The following is a 14,793-nucleotide window of genomic DNA, read 5'->3' as shown; positions in this document are numbered from 1 at the left end:
GTCTTATTGGCATCAAAATTATGGTTAGTGCTCTAAAAGACTAAAATAAGGACATATTTTCTGAGTTTTCAAATAGCGACAAAGCACTTTTAAATTATTTGTTATCTTTATGTTTTTTTATCCAGTTGACCACTTGATTAAATGTTGCACTTAGGGGAGAGGATGTGGTGTTACTTCCAGAACTGCAGACTTTGCAACTGGGGAACCAGGTTGAAGTTTCTGCTTCAGCTCGACATTCTGTGATTCTGGTCAAATCACTTAGTCTCCCCATGTCTACAACCAAAATGAATTTGTTCTTGTGTGATGTAACCAATGCTCATGTAAAGCACTCCAATACCTGACAAGTCTGCACTATATAACACTGCAAAAACACAAAATAATAAGTGTTTTGCACACTTCTGTCATTGGGCTATATTTGGGCTACATCTGGGTGATTTTGGGCTACATTTGGGCTCTTTTGTCTCCGGTGGCCATCTTGGGAGATTTATTTGTTATCAAGTTTCCTAATTTCCTCATGTACTGCAGTCTCCTCAGTAGGAAATGCTTTCAGTTTTTTACTTTGATTCCATCATGAAGGTATTCAGATATGTCACACATTTGCCATAAATTCTGAATGTTAGCACTCTAGTTGCTCATTAGATCACTGTAGTAAAACTACTGCACCATGGAAGTCTGCTCCTGGTATTAAAAGTGCATGTTTCAGTCTGCATGTCAGAATTTTTTAATGAAATTGAAGAGGATTTGAGAAGTCACTCAAAATGTGCCCTCATTTTCTTTCTTCAGTATTAATCATAATTTCTATGGCAAAATGAACCTCCTCATTGTGTTCCTTTTTAAATTAAATGTTTTAAGTGTTACCAGTTTATTCCAATCAAGATGGCTTCAGGTGTGCCATACCTTTGTCATAATGAAGACAGTAAGCGCTCTAGTTGTTTTTAAGAACATTCTGGGACATTCTGTCATTGGGCTATACTTGGGCTACATCTGGGTGATATTTGGGCTACATTTGGGCTCTTTTGTCTCTGGTGGCCATCTTGGGAGACTTATTTGTTATGAAGTTTCCTAATTTCCTCATTTACTGCAGTCTCCTCAGTAGGAAATACTTTCAGTTTTTTACTTTGATTCCATCAAGAAGGCATTCAAATGTGTCACACATTTGCCATAAATTCAGAATGTTAGCACTCTTTTTGCTCATTAGATCACTGTAGTAAAGCTACTGCTCACCAGGGAAAACTGCTGCTGGTATTGAAAGTGCATGTTTCAGTCTGCATGTCAGAATTTTTTTATGAAATAGAAGAGGATTTGAGAAGTCACTCAAAATGTGCCCTAATTTTTCTTTCTGCAGCACTAATCATACTTTTTATGGAAAAATGAACCCCCTCATTGTGTTCCTTTTTAAATTAAATGTTTTAAGAGTTACCACTTTAATCCAAGCAAGATGGCTTCAGGTGTGCCATACGTTTATCATAAGTAGGACTGTTAGCGCTCTAGTAGTTCTTTGGAACACTCTGGGAAGCTGCAGTAGAACACAAAGGAATCAACTGACAGTCTCTGCCCTTGTTGGATGTACATGTTTTACTGAGAATGTCAGACTTCATTCTCACATGACTGAGAAAGATAATGTGAATTTACAGAAAATAAGCTCTCAGTTTAGCCTATAGATCACCTTCCAAACCTCTGTGGTAAAAGCATGAGAAAATATTTTTCTCTCAATCATGATATCCCAGCAGAAGGCTTTTTCACATGGTGAAATCACCTTGGAACATACCACAATTCCTAAAATGAGTATGGTACCATCAACAAATGATTTATAATGTAACTAAAGTCTTAAAACCTTCTATTAACTGCAATGCTTTTTAATGAGGTGCTATCATGTATATTGGTCCCAAGATGGCTGCCAACACTTCTTGGATGAAGTGCTGACAGCCAATCAGATCTCAGGATGAGATGTGTGGTTAGGCTCCGCCCACATATATATATGCGTTTAAATGCTATTTTCTCAGGAAATACTGAACAGATTTACACCAGACCTGCAAAAGGCACTTCCTTGACCTTATGGCTACTTCTCTGCCAAATGTCAAGTAATTCTGTTCAGCCGTTCGGGCTGTAGCTGTGTCTAAAGGTCCTATGGAAAAATGCATGGGGAAAACGCGTTTTGGGACCCCCCTTTTTTCTCGGCCCCTGCTTGACGAATCCCCCCGAGACTTTCAGGGTAGGAGCGGAGCGTAGCGCCCCACCTATTTTGAAAATTTCGCGAGGATTCGTCGACCGGCGCCAATGTTATTCCAAATAGAATGTCGCGGATTTCCTATGGAAACAGGGTCCTAACTATAACTACCTACTGGCGACCGCCAGTAGGTAATATATTTCTGATAAGACAGTGCTGTAAAGCGTAATTGCTTTGGCATTCTAAATTGGGTTGTCACTTGCCTCAAAGACAGGAGCTTGTGTGTCTGTTGGATAGACAAAGGTGCCGATTACGATCCGTTAAAAACCGCGTACGAACCGTCGGTCGGAGCGAATTCCCCGTCCGACTCGTACCCGGTTGTAAAACTTTACAAACATGGAATTACGATTCGCACGGAAACACCATTTCCGTACGAATCGTAAAAAACACCGACCGACGAAAATATACATACGAATGTGATCCGGGAATGCTGCGACGTGACGTCGGGACGCTTTCAGGCAGCGTTTCACGAACCAGGAATTACGATTCGAACCGACAGCAGTCCGGACGGCAATATTTTCACGGCACCCAAAAAGTGCCGCAAAAGCGAAGTACGGCGCGAATCGACCAGAGTAGGTGGCCCGGTACGCGCCGACACCCCCCCCCCCCCCAGCCCCCGTAGGTACGCGCCGACCCCCCCCCCCCAGCCCCCGTAGGTATGCGCCGACCCCCCCCCCCCCCCCCCCAGCCCCCGTAGGTACGCGCCGACCCCCCCCAGCCCCCGTAGGTACGCGCCGACCCCCCCGTGTGTACACCCGTGTACGGTGCGTACCCCCCGTGTACGCTCGAGTCGGACCCCCCCGTGTACGCTCGAGTCGGACCCCCCCGTGTACGCTCGAGTCGGAACCCCCCGTGTACGCTCGAGTCGGACCCCCGTGTACGCTCGAGTCGAACCCCCCCGTGTACGCTCGAGTCGGACCCCCCCGTGTACGCTCGAGTCGAACCCCCCCGTGTACGCTCGAGTCGGACCCCCCCGTGTACGCTCGAGTCGGACCCCCCCGTGTACGCTCGAGTCGTACCCCCACCCGTGTATGTACGGTGCGTACCCCCCCGTGTACGCTCGAGTCGAACCCCCCCGTGTACGCTCGAGTCGGACCCCCCGTGTACGCTCGAGTCGAACCCCCCCGTGTACGCTCGAGTCGAACCCCCCCCGTGTACGCTCGAGTCGAACCCCCCCCGTGTACGCTCGAGTCGGACCCCCCCGTGTACGCTCGAGTCGAACCCCCCGTGTACGCTCGAGTCGGACCCCCCGTGTACGCTCGAGTCGGACCCCCCCGTGTACGCTCGAGTCGGACCCCCCCGTGTACGCTCGAGTCGGACCCCCCCGTGTACGCTCGAGTCGGACCCCCCCGTGTACGCTCGAGTCGTACCCCCACCCGTGTATGTACGGTGCGTACCCCCAGCGCGTACATACACGGGTGGGGGTACGACTCGAGCGTACACGGGGGGGTCCGACTCGAGCGTACACGGGGGGGGTCCGACTCGAGCGTACACGGGGGGGGTCCGACTCGAGCGTACACGGGGGGGTTCGACTCGAGCGTACACGGGGAGTCCTCGAGCGTACACGGGGGGGTTCGACTCGAGCGTACACGGGGGGGTTCGACTCGAGCGTACACGGGGGGGTTCGACTCGAGCGTACACGGGGGGGTTCGACTCGAGCGTACACGGGGGGGGTTCGACTCGAGCGTACACGGGGGGGGTCCGACTCGAGCGTACACGGGGGGGTCCGACTCGAGCGTACACGGGGGGGTCCGACTCGATCGTACACGGGGGGGTTCGACTCGAGCGTACACGGGGGGGGTTCGACTCGAGCGTACACGGGGGGGGTTCGACTCGAGCGTACACGGGGGGGGTTCGACTCGAGCGTACACGGGGGGGTCCGACTCGAGCGTACACGGGGGGGTCCGACTCGAGCGTACACGGGGGGGTCCGACTCGAGCGTACACGGGGGGGGTTCGACTCGAGCGTACACGGGGGGGTACACACCGTACATACACGGGTGGGGGTACGACTCGAGCGTACACGGGGGGGTTCGACTCGAGCGTACACGGGGGGTACGCACCGTACACGGGTGTACACACAGGGGGGGTCGGCGCGTACCTACGGGGGCTGGGGGGGGGGTCGGCGCGTACCTACGGGGGCTGGGGGGGGGTCGGCGCGTACCTACGGGGGCTGGGGGGGGGTCGGCGCGTACCTACGGGGGCTGGGGGGGTCGGCGCGTACCTACGGGGGCTGGGGGGGGTCGGCGCGTACCTACGGGGGCTGGGGGGGGGTCGGCGCGTACCTATGGGGGCTGGGGGGGGGTCGGCGCGTACCTATGGGGGCTGGGGGGGGTCGGCGCGTACCTACGGGGGCTGGGGGGGGTCGGCGCGTACCTACGGGGGCTGGGGGGGGGTCGGCGCGTACCTACGGGGGCTGGGGGGGGGTCGGCGCGTACCTACGGGGGCTGGGGGGGGGTCGGCGCGTACCTACGGGGGCTGGGGGGGGTCGGCGCGTACCTACGGGGGCTGGGGGGGGGTCGGCGCGTACCTACGGGGGCTGGGGGGGGTCGGCGCGTACCTACGGGGGCTGGGGGGGGTACGGCACGTACCGGGCACCTGTTTGGACGTCTCCATGGTTGTTATGGGAGTTCGGTGCGGACGGTCTTTTCACCATACGGTTGTACATTCGGACGCCCGGGATGGATCGTGATTCCCCGGTCGGAGTTCACCTTTCACGTTTGTACGGTGAATCGTACGAGGACGTGTCGGACACATTTTCCGACCCGAGGACGTGTGGGGAAATATTCCCAGTGCGGTTCGTATGGACTTTTTACCATGCGAATCGTGATTGCCAGTTCGTACGGCACTTGTACGATTCGTACGGTAAAAAGACCCGATACGAGTCGTACGGGGACATTTTTTACCGGATCGTGATCGGCACCAGAATGTTTGAGCAATAGAGTTTTCAGTAACTTTATCACTTCATACAATATGATTGCGGCTTGTTTGACTTTGAAAGTATTCAAATCTTCTCTAGTAGCTCTACCGCCATATAGGAGTTTCAATCTAGATGGCATGGCAGTACCGTCTAAACAGTTATGTGTAACATTAGTTAAGTCAATGTTCTCAGTGAAAAATACATTATTGAAAACACCCAAATAGCAATATTAATCTGCTTCTTAAATACTATATTTGTTAATTTTCTCCTTAAATCTCAATTTATTCAGGTGACAGAAGAATTAATTTTTATTATGCTGTGATTAACCTTTAGTGTGTTAGAGTAATTGTACTAATCACGCCTGGTTAACAGCATCTCTAAACCAGTTGTGTATGTGACAGTAACAGTAAGCCATTGCCACAGGTTAAGCTCCTTATTTTCAGCCCTCTCATGATAGTTGGGGGCTGCCTGCTTTTTCATGGGCTCCCGCTAAAACAGCCATATTAAGAGAAAACAACAAAGGTAGATGTGTGTACCCATGTTTTTGAATGTTTTACTTGCATATATTGGGAGATAGACCACATCCATAATTAAACTTAACCCTGTCCTATATGTATTGTTACATTGAAAAATATAGTGGTCCCTATTTGATACCACTAGGCAAGTAGGGTGGCCCACAGCTACCCTGAAATCCACGATCAAAGGTGTGTAGTCCATAAAAGAGGTGTAAAGTCTTTTTAGATCGAGCATTCAAGACCTCTTGTATATACTTATATGTGTATGTACTTTGTGGGCTCTGGAGATCAGCCCTAGGACTTGTCTGCTTCCGCTTAGGGACTTTTTTTCTGTTCAACTGCCTCTGTTTAACTGTCTTGATAGAAAACGACCTGTAGAGGTCAATAAAATACCAGAATTGGTTTCTGCTTGTTCAACTGCCTCTATTTAACGGTCTTGATAGAAAACGACCTGTAGAGGTCAGTAAAATATCAAAATTGCTTCCTGCTAAGGGACTTTCCGACCAGCAGAGGCCAGTAACAACACTCACTTTAGCATTCTCTAGATTCCAGTCCATAGAAATTGTCTTCCACAAGCACCTGTAGACAATAATATTTTTTTCAAATCTTGTATGATCAGTGAAATGACCACCGAAGGCCCTGATTTAACAGAGCTTTGGATACCAATTCCCGCTGAAAGGTAATATTTCTCTCCATGTGTTCCCATACCTGGAGTGTCACGCAGTTTGGTGCTTACTTTCCCTCCATGTTAAAGTTCAGTAATGTTTCAGCACCCTGGCTGCATAGCTAAATACATAAAAGGTCCCAAAGGCGAGACCGATTGCATTGCAAATGCTTGTTTCTTTAGTTACCTTTTATTTAAAGCTATCAGAAACAAAAACATGAAATTGTCAATCATTTAGAAATATTTTTGAAAGTCAGTCTGTTTGAGGTTAGAAAGACCTTCTTGTTTCACTTTTCAAGCTCCGTTAACAGACTATATTTTCCTCCTAACTGGGTAAAGAAATTAAACTGTAACTGGTGATCCAGCGGGTTACCAACCTCAGGTACTCCAACACCATATAATCACCTGGGCCCATAAACACAATCGCATAGGCTAGTAAACACAGCTGGGGGTCAATTTTTATGAGATTAGTTACCTGTCCAAATGTAACTAATCTTTCACTGATCAAAAAGTTCTTTCCTCTGGTCAATGGACCTATTAGTTGGAACTAGTTGATGGTGAAATGACATCAGTGTTATTTATATTCCTTACCATTCTGAAATAACTACAGACTCGGGAGAAGTTTTAAATGTTTATTTAGTTAATTCATGTGAGCCAAACAAGAATACAGTACAGACTCTGTTTCTCCAGGGAAGAAAAGTCAATTAATTCTTTACTTTGTCACCTATATTGAATTTATATTTCACAATGACAATACTTCAGAAAGGAGAGGATAGAGAGAGCAGTACAATGACATACTACACAGAATTATAGTTACCTAGGATGGTGTGGAAACCAACCCCTTGGCCAAGGAGCTAGGAGGTTTCCCTGGGAAAGATCAGGTTACAACGACTTCAGGACAGGATAAGATGACCTTCTAGATATGACGCCTGCGTCTCACCCCTCTCTGACACTATCTTCCTCCTCGATTCTTCCGCGATCTTCTTTTACTTATTTGCCTTATTTTCCCTCCTCGATTCTTCTGCAATGTTCTTCTAATTAATTAGCTTAAATTCTAAGTCTGCAAATCGATTCTTCTTCAGCATTTGTTCAGCTCTCGGACAGCATCCCGGTCTCTCAGCATCTCGGCAACACAAGCTTAACTAACTAAACTACCTCAATTCTACCTTTCTAATGACATGTACCACCCCTTAATGTTTCAGTTTCATGGAAGCCCTAATTCTGATTGGACAGGCGGGGGGGATTGGGGGAGTGGGGGGGGGATGATCATCACACCATGCTAAGTTTTAATAATTTTCTTTGTTTAAAGTTCCCGCCCCTTTATCCTTATTCCCAAGCTTTATTTCCCACCCGTATTCACATTTACCACTTTAATCCAAGCAAGATGGCTTCAGGTGTGCCATACGTTTATCATAAGTAGGACTGTTAGCGCTCTAGTAGTTCTTTGGAACACTCTGGGAAGCTGCAGTAGAACACAAAGGAATCAACTGACAGTCTCTGCCCTTGTTGGATGTACATGTTTTACTGAGAATGTCAGACTTCATTCTCACATGACTGAGAAAGATAATGTGAATTTACAGAAAATAAGCTCTCAGTTTAGCCTATAGATCACCTTCCAAACCTCTGTGGTAAAAGCATGAGAAAATATTTTTCTCTCAATCATGATATCCCAGCAGAAGGCTTTTTCACATGGTGAAATCACCTTGGAACATACCACAATTCCTAAAATGAGTATGGTACCATCAACAAATGATTTATAATGTAACTAAAGTCTTAAAACCTTCTATTAACTGCAATGCTTTTTAATGAGGTGCTATCATGTATATTGGTCCCAAGATGGCTGCCAACACTTCTTGGATGAAGTGCTGACAGCCAATCAGATCTCAGGATGAGATGTGTGGTTAGGCTCCGCCCACATATATATATGCGTTTAAATGCTATTTTCTCAGGAAATACTGAACAGATTTACACCAGACCTGCAAAAGGCACTTCCTTGACCTTATGGCTACCTCTCTGCCAAATGTCAAGTAATTCTGTTCAGCCGTTCGGGCTGTAGCTGTGTCTAAAGGTCCTATGGAAAAATGCATGGGGAAAACGCGTTTTGGGACCCCCCTTTTTTCTCGGCCCCTGCTTGACGAATCCCCCCGAGACTTTCAGGGTAGGAGCGGAGCGTAGCGCCCCACCTATTTTGAAAATTTCGCGAGGATTCGTCGACCGGCGCCAATGTTATTCCAAATAGAATGTCGCGGATTTCCTATGGAAACAGGGTCCTAACTATAACTACCTACTGGCGACCGCCAGTAGGTAATATATTTCTGATAAGACAGTGCTGTAAAGCGTAATTGCTTTGGCATTCTAAATTGGGTTGTCACTTGCCTCAAAGACAGGAGCTTGTGTGTCTGTTGGATAGACAAAGGTGCCGATTACGATCCGTTAAAAACCGCGTACGAACCGTCGGTCGGAGCGAATTCCCCGTCCGACTCGTACCCGGTTGTAAAACTTTACAAACATGGAATTACGATTCGCACGGAAACACCATTTCCGTACGAATCGTAAAAAACACCGACCGACGAAAATATACATACGAATGTGATCCGGGAATGCTGCGACGTGACGTCGGGACGCTTTCAGGCAGCGTTTCACGAACCAGGAATTACGATTCGAACCGACAGCAGTCCGGACGGCAATATTTTCACGGCACCCAAAAAGTGCCGCAAAAGCGAAGTACGGCGCGAATCGACCAGAGTAGGTGGCCCGGTACGCGCCGACACCCCCCCCCCCCCCAGCCCCCGTAGGTACGCGCCGACCCCCCCCCCCCCAGCCCCCGTAGGTATGCGCCGACCCCCCCCCCCCCCCCCCAGCCCCCGTAGGTACGCGCCGACCCCCCCCAGCCCCCGTAGGTACGCGCCGACCCCCCCGTGTGTACACCCGTGTACGGTGCGTACCCCCCGTGTACGCTCGAGTCGGACCCCCCCGTGTACGCTCGAGTCGGACCCCCCCGTGTACGCTCGAGTCGGAACCCCCCGTGTACGCTCGAGTCGGACCCCCGTGTACGCTCGAGTCGAACCCCCCCGTGTACGCTCGAGTCGGACCCCCCCGTGTACGCTCGAGTCGAACCCCCCCGTGTACGCTCGAGTCGGACCCCCCCGTGTACGCTCGAGTCGTACCCCCACCCGTGTATGTACGGTGCGTACCCCCCCGTGTACGCTCGAGTCGAACCCCCCCGTGTACGCTCGAGTCGGACCCCCCGTGTACGCTCGAGTCGAACCCCCCCGTGTACGCTCGAGTCGAACCCCCCCCGTGTACGCTCGAGTCGAACCCCCCCCGTGTACGCTCGAGTCGAACCCCCCCCGTGTACGCTCGAGTCGGACCCCCCCGTGTACGCTCGAGTCGAACCCCCCGTGTACGCTCGAGTCGGACCCCCCGTGTACGCTCGAGTCGGACCCCCCCGTGTACGCTCGAGTCGGACCCCCCCGTGTACGCTCGAGTCGGACCCCCCCGTGTACGCTCGAGTCGGACCCCCCCGTGTACGCTCGAGTCGAACCCCCCCGTGTACGCTCGAGTCGGACCCCCCCGTGTACGCTCGAGTCGTACCCCCACCCGTGTATGTACGGTGCGTACCCCCAGCGCGTACATACACGGGTGGGGGTACGACTCGAGCGTACACGGGGGGGTCCGACTCGAGCGTACACGGGGGGGGTCCGACTCGAGCGTACACGGGGGGGTTCGACTCGAGCGTACACGGGGAGTCCTCGAGCGTACACGGGGGGGTTCGACTCGAGCGTACACGGGGGGGTTCGACTCGAGCGTACACGGGGGGGTTCGACTCGAGCGTACACGGGGGGGTTCGACTCGAGCGTACACGGGGGGGGTTCGACTCGAGCGTACACGGGGGGGGTCCGACTCGAGCGTACACGGGGGGGTCCGACTCGAGCGTACACGGGGGGGTCCGACTCGATCGTACACGGGGGGGTTCGACTCGAGCGTACACGGGGGGGGTTCGACTCGAGCGTACACGGGGGGGGTTCGACTCGAGCGTACACGGGGGGGGTTCGACTCGAGCGTACACGGGGGGGTCCGACTCGAGCGTACACGGGGGGGTCCGACTCGAGCGTACACGGGGGGGTCCGACTCGAGCGTACACGGGGGGGGTTCGACTCGAGCGTACACGGGGGGGTACACACCGTACATACACGGGTGGGGGTACGACTCGAGCGTACACGGGGGGGTTCGACTCGAGCGTACACGGGGGGTACGCACCGTACACGGGTGTACACACAGGGGGGGTCGGCGCGTACCTACGGGGGCTGGGGGGGGGGTCGGCGCGTACCTACGGGGGCTGGGGGGGGGTCGGCGCGTACCTACGGGGGCTGGGGGGGGGTCGGCGCGTACCTACGGGGGCTGGGGGGGTCGGCGCGTACCTACGGGGGCTGGGGGGGGTCGGCGCGTACCTACGGGGGCTGGGGGGGGGTCGGCGCGTACCTATGGGGGCTGGGGGGGGGTCGGCGCGTACCTATGGGGGCTGGGGGGGGTCGGCGCGTACCTACGGGGGCTGGGGGGGGTCGGCGCGTACCTACGGGGGCTGGGGGGGGGTCGGCGCGTACCTACGGGGGCTGGGGGGGGGTCGGCGCGTACCTACGGGGGCTGGGGGGGGGTCGGCGCGTACCTACGGGGGCTGGGGGGGGTCGGCGCGTACCTACGGGGGCTGGGGGGGGGTCGGCGCGTACCTACGGGGGCTGGGGGGGGTCGGCGCGTACCTACGGGGGCTGGGGGGGGTACGGCACGTACCGGGCACCTGTTTGGACGTCTCCATGGTTGTTATGGGAGTTCGGTGCGGACGGTCTTTTCACCATACGGTTGTACATTCGGACGCCCGGGATGGATCGTGATTCCCCGGTCGGAGTTCACCTTTCACGTTTGTACGGTGAATCGTACGAGGACGTGTCGGACACATTTTCCGACCCGAGGACGTGTGGGGAAATATTCCCAGTGCGGTTCGTATGGACTTTTTACCATGCGAATCGTGATTGCCAGTTCGTACGGCACTTGTACGATTCGTACGGTAAAAAGACCCGATACGAGTCGTACGGGGACATTTTTTACCGGATCGTGATCGGCACCAGAATGTTTGAGCAATAGAGTTTTCAGTAACTTTATCACTTCATACAATATGATTGCGGCTTGTTTGACTTTGAAAGTATTCAAATCTTCTCTAGTAGCTCTACCGCCATATAGGAGTTTCAATCTAGATGGCATGGCAGTACCGTCTAAACAGTTATGTGTAACATTAGTTAAGTCAATGTTCTCAGTGAAAAATACATTATTGAAAACACCCAAATAGCAATATTAATCTGCTTCTTAAATACTATATTTGTTAATTTTCTCCTTAAATCTCAATTTATTCAGGTGACAGAAGAATTAATTTTTATTATGCTGTGATTAACCTTTAGTGTGTTAGAGTAATTGTACTAATCATGCCTGGTTAACAGCATCTCTAAACCAGTTGTGTATGTGACAGTAACAGTAAGCCATTGCCACAGGTTAAGCTCCTTATTTTCAGCCCTCTCATGATAGTTGGGGGCTGCCTGCTTTTTCATGGGCTCCCGCTAAAACAGCCATATTAAGAGAAAACAACAAAGGTAGATGTGTGTACCCATGTTTTTGAATGTTTTACTTGCATATATTGGGAGATAGACCACATCCATAATTAAACTTAACCCTGTCCTATATGTATTGTTACATTGAAAAATATAGTGGTCCCTATTTGATACCACTAGGCAAGTAGGGTGGCCCACAGCTACCCTGAAATCCACGATCAAAGGTGTGTAGTCCATAAAAGAGGTGTAAAGTCTTTTTAGATCGAGCATTCAAGACCTCTTGTATATACTTATATGTGTATGTACTTTGTGGGCTCTGGAGATCAGCCCTAGGACTTGTCTGCTTCCGCTTAGGGACTTTTTTTCTGTTCAACTGCCTCTGTTTAACTGTCTTGATAGAAAACGACCTGTAGAGGTCAATAAAATACCAGAATTGGTTTCTGCTTGTTCAACTGCCTCTATTTAACGGTCTTGATAGAAAACGACCTGTAGAGGTCAGTAAAATATCAAAATTGCTTCCTGCTAAGGGACTTTCCGACCAGCAGAGGCCAGTAACAACACTCACTTTAGCATTCTCTAGATTCCAGTCCATAGAAATTGTCTTCCACAAGCACCTGTAGACAATAATATTTTTTTCAAATCTTGTATGATCAGTGAAATGACCACCGAAGGCCCTGATTTAACAGAGCTTTGGATACCAATTCCCGCTGAAAGGTAATATTTCTCTCCATGTGTTCCCATACCTGGAGTGTCACGCAGTTTGGTGCTTACTTTCCCTCCATGTTAAAGTTCAGTAATGTTTCAGCACCCTGGCTGCATAGCTAAATACATAAAAGGTCCCAAAGGCGAGACCGATTGCATTGCAAATGCTTGTTTCTTTAGTTACCTTTTATTTAAAGCTATCAGAAACAAAAACATGAAATTGTCAATCATTTAGAAATATTTTTGAAAGTCAGTCTGTTTGAGGTTAGAAAGACCTTCTTGTTTCACTTTTCAAGCTCCGTTAACAGACTATATTTTCCTCCTAACTGGGTAAAGAAATTAAACTGTAACTGGTGATCCAGCGGGTTACCAACCTCAGGTACTCCAACACCATATAATCACCTGGGCCCATAAACACAATCGCATAGGCTAGTAAACACAGCTGGGGGTCAATTTTTATGAGATTAGTTACCTGTCCAAATGTAACTAATCTTTCACTGATCAAAAAGTTCTTTCCTCTGGTCAATGGACCTATTAGTTGGAACTAGTTGATGGTGAAATGACATCAGTGTTATTTATATTCCTTACCATTCTGAAATAACTACAGACTCGGGAGAAGTTTTAAATGTTTATTTAGTTAATTCATGTGAGCCAAACAAGAATACAGTACAGACTCTGTTTCTCCAGGGAAGAAAAGTCAATTAATTCTTTACTTTGTCACCTATATTGAATTTATATTTCACAATGACAATACTTCAGAAAGGAGAGGATAGAGAGAGCAGTACAATGACATACTACACAGAATTATAGTTACCTAGGATGGTGTGGAAACCAACCCCTTGGCCAAGGAGCTAGGAGGTTTCCCTGGGAAAGATCAGGTTACAACGACTTCAGGACAGGATAAGATGACCTTCTAGATATGACGCCTGCGTCTCACCCCTCTCTGACACTATCTTCCTCCTCGATTCTTCCGCGATCTTCTTTTACTTATTTGCCTTATTTTCCCTCCTCGATTCTTCTGCAATGTTCTTCTAATTAATTAGCTTAAATTCTAAGTCTGCAAATCGATTCTTCTTCAGCATTTGTTCAGCTCTCGGACAGCATCCCGGTCTCTCAGCATCTCGGCAACACAAGCTTAACTAACTAAACTACCTCAATTCTACCTTTCTAATGACATGTACCACCCCTTAATGTTTCAGTTTCATGGAAGCCCTAATTCTGATTGGACAGGCGGGGGGGATTGGGGGAGTGGGGGGGGGATGATCATCACACCATGCTAAGTTTTAATAATTTTCTTTGTTTAAAGTTCCCGCCCCTTTATCCTTATTCCCAAGCTTTATTTCCCACCCGTATTCACATCTTTATCAGTCAAATGTATACTTTTGATCTTAATTTCTATTCAGCTCTCAGGATGTCCATTAGGTTCCCAGGCCATGTAGCTATGATGGCCTTGGACGGGTTTTAAGTTCTATATCATGGTTACCCGACTTGTCATTACTGCGCCTGCGTGAGGGGTCACGTGAGACATAGACTTCTGTCTCACTCGGAGGCCCTAATAGAGAAGTCAAAAAGAAACGTATTAATTCGAGAATAAAATGATTTCACTGTATACCACCTATCTCTACTCTGATCCCTTTTACTTATAATCGCTCTCTCCGCATGAGCATTTAGTAAATAGCATGTTTTAGTTTCAGCAAGGCAGATGCTTAGCATGTGTGCTTCCAAGCGGCCATATTAGATGCTTATGCGCAGCTGCAGAAAATTCCCTCCAAGCGAAAGACCGACATACTGTGTTGACGCATGCTCAGTACAGTTTACCACGTTAGTAGCCATTTTAAGTCTCACTCGGGTTATTTGTTAGTAAAACACGTATGCAAGCTTCATCTTGCTAAAAATGTAATTAGGTGCATGTTAATTTACACAATACTCTATTAATACAGTGTTATGAGTTATATGAGAGGATTGCATCCGAGCAAGTCTCTTTTATAGGAGTCCTTGTTCCTTCTAAGGTATAGTCTGATTTAGGACTAAACTTATAAATTAGTTGACGAATAGATCACTTACATTTAGAGGAATCCCAGAAGCTCCAATTACACTTTCATAAAAGTCATACAATATACTGGTCCAACCTTCCAGGTTCTCCTTGATGAAGGAAATTCCTATGCCATC

General features: G+C 49.6%; 1 protein-coding gene across 10 annotated transcripts in view; it reads left to right on the top strand.

Moving 5' to 3' along the window:
- The window catches only part of KYAT3 (kynurenine aminotransferase 3), a 492,939-nt gene that overhangs the window by 25,703 nt on the left and 452,443 nt on the right, over window positions 1–14,793 (top strand). The gene's annotated exons all lie outside the window — the stretch shown is intronic.

The sequence above is a fragment of the Triturus cristatus genome, chromosome 4_2, assembly GCF_964204655.1.
Source record: "Triturus cristatus chromosome 4_2, aTriCri1.1, whole genome shotgun sequence".
Lineage (NCBI taxonomy): Eukaryota > Metazoa > Chordata > Amphibia > Caudata > Salamandridae > Triturus > Triturus cristatus.
This window is presented reverse-complemented; position numbering and strand designations above follow the sequence as displayed.